This window comes from Propithecus coquereli, unplaced genomic scaffold (assembly GCF_000956105.1).
Source record: "Propithecus coquereli isolate 6110/MARCELLA unplaced genomic scaffold, Pcoq_1.0 Scaffold519, whole genome shotgun sequence".
In the NCBI taxonomy this organism is placed as follows: Eukaryota; Metazoa; Chordata; class Mammalia; order Primates; family Indriidae; genus Propithecus; species Propithecus coquereli.
In genome coordinates, this window is record NW_012151052.1 from 7,563 (window position 1) to 10,442 (window position 2,880).

The window sequence follows — 2,880 nt, forward strand, 5'->3', positions numbered from 1 at the left end:
CGGCTCCCCTGACCCAGCACACCCTCTCGAGCCCTCCAGCTCCACAATGGCTTCCAGTTGGGTGCTGCTACCCGGTCCCAGCCAGCATCTGCTGTGGAGTTCCAAGCTAGTGGCAATGCCAAACTTGCCTTCCCTTCCCCTCTCCACTCCGGAGATTTCAAGAAATTATTCAGTTTCAGACTATAGGGACTCTATAAAGTAGTCCCTTCTTCCCTCTCCCCCAGCATATCCTCCAAGATTCATCTCCCACTGGGAGAGAATCCACCTGGTGTGAAGTCCGAAGGATGCAGGAGGCAGGAACCTGGACATCAAGCTGGAGAATGGCCCTGGCTTCAAACCCCTCCGCAGGCTGGACCGGGGGACGGAGAGCACAGACCAGCCAGGGCAGGCGCGGTGCCCGGCAGGAGAATCCTGTGTGTGGTCTCACACTGGCTCCTATGCTCTCAGAGACACTGTTTTCTTATTTATCAATATGTGACTTGAAATGAATGGGTTTCAAATGAGTCTTAAAGTAAAACCTTTTTCTCAAACTAATTTCCCCACTACATGAAATAGACACAAACAAAACTGGTCTGCTTGAACTGAGGGAGAAAGGCAATTTGGCCCCCTTGTTCAACTTGACCCCCGTGCAGATGCACACCCCTGCTTCCCGCCCCCCGAAAAAAACACAGCACCTCAGAGGCGGAAAGCCGTTTTGAGAAAGAGAGCAATCGCCACTGGTCTCCTTCCCCAGCACGATCTCCTGTCCGCGTCCCTGAGGCTGCCATGAACCTAACAGGTTCTTCATGCCTCACAAGGCAGCCTGTTGCACTTGGGACCAGTTCTGTTTGCATAAAAACTTTCCTGCTGTTTTCAACAAGGGTGCCAAGACCATTCGATGGGGAAGGAAGGGTCTCTTCAATAAATGGTTTGGGGACAACTGAATAGCCACGTGCAAAAGAATAAATCTGGACCCCTACTGACTTAGTGCACTCTGTCCTGCTATAACACAATACCTGAGATGGTGTAATTTATAATGAACAGAAATTCATTTACTCACAGTTCTGGAGGCTGAGAAGTCCAAGATCAAGGTGCCAGCTCCTTGTAAAAGCCTTCTTACTATGCCATAACATGGCAGAAGGGCGAGAGAGGACAAGAGAGGGAAACAGAGAGACAAAATGGGGCCAAACACATCCTTTTATAAGGAACCAATTAGAAAGGACACAAACAGACATTTCCCCAAAGAAGAGACACAGATGGCTAATAAACACATCATTTGCCATCTGTATAATGTTAAAAAGATGTTCAACAACATTGGCTATTAGGAAAATACCAGTTAAAACAACAATGTGATATGGTAAAGTAGAAAACAGTGATAACAGCAAATGCCAGCAATACGGAGAGACTGGATCACTCATACATTGCTGGTGGGAATGTAAAATGGTAGGGCCAACCTAGAACAGAGCGTGCCAGGTTCTTACAAAACTCCGTACGCACTTACCATACGACCTTGAAGCACTACGGAATGCTTCATAAAAATGAATTAACTATTGATTCATGCAACAATTTGGATGGATCTCAGGGAATCAGGCTGAGTGAAAAATTCCAATCTCAGATTACATATTGTTTGGATCCATTTATATCATATTCTTCAAATAGCAAAATTATAGGGTTGGAGAAGAGATTAGTGGTTGCCAAGGATTAGGGAGGAGGGAATACATGGGAAAAGAGTAACACGAGGGATCCTTGTGATAGAACTGTTCTGTATCTTGATGGTCGTCACACAAGTGTACACACGAGATAAAATTGCATAGAACTAAATATACTTACAAGTATATTGAAAACTGGTGAAATCTGAATAAGGTGAATGAATTGTACCAATATCAACTTCCTGTTATGATATTATATACTATAGTTGTACAAGTTGTTACCACTGGGGAAATTTGGTGAAGGGTATATAGGACCTTTCTGTATTACTTCTCACAATTGCATGTGAATCTACTAATATTATACGATTACCGCAAAATATAAAAGTTTAAAAATGCTTTATTTTAATATGATGGCAGCTAAATACAAATAAGAAGAAAGGCAATTAAAAAACTATATTAGTAACTTTTTAGTATAGATGAGGGATTAATCAACTTTTAATTTTATATTTTCTCGATTTTCTAATATGTAGTTGCATTGTTTTCATTTGGAGTCATTAATGGATTTGATTTAACACAAGATGAAGAAATGTTGCCATAAGAGGTGACTCCAGTGTTCGGCCCGGGACGCTAGCCCCCTTCCCTGTGAGCCCACGGCCTTTTCCTTGAGTGCCATTTATAAACCAGAGCAGTTCCTGGTGGAATGGTGTGATGTCACCAGTGAATCGGGACAAGTGCTCCGGAATCTTGGAAGCCGTTTGATCCCGAACACCTGGCTGCGGCCAGTTCTGTCTTCCCGCTGTGGTGAGGCTGCGCTCCGGGTAAGCGAGAACCCGGCTGCAAGGCCTGGCTCTCGAGAGAGCGCTCACTGACGTAGGCGTCACTCGTTGGAGTCTGGGATTCTGAACTCTGCGCCCCCAGGGGGTCTCAGGGGATGCGGGAGGGCTCGCCTGGAGTCTCCAGATCAGTGACGGGGGAGGGGGGGAAGCAGGAGTAAAGACAGGTCTTGAATTTGGGAGGGAGAGAGGGTAGGAGGGAATGTGCACAAAGGAGAGAAGAAGCGAACACAGAGGAGGGAGGGCTGAGAGGAAAGCCGATTCCCACAGAGAACGTGGCCCTGACGGCCGCGTGGGGGCCTGGGGCCGCTGGAGCGTGGTGGGCAGCGAGAAGAGAGCTCGGCCAGCCATGGGGCAGACGGCAGACAGTGGCCTCAGCCTTCCTGGGGGAACCAGGCGCTGCCGCAGTTGGCTTCAAC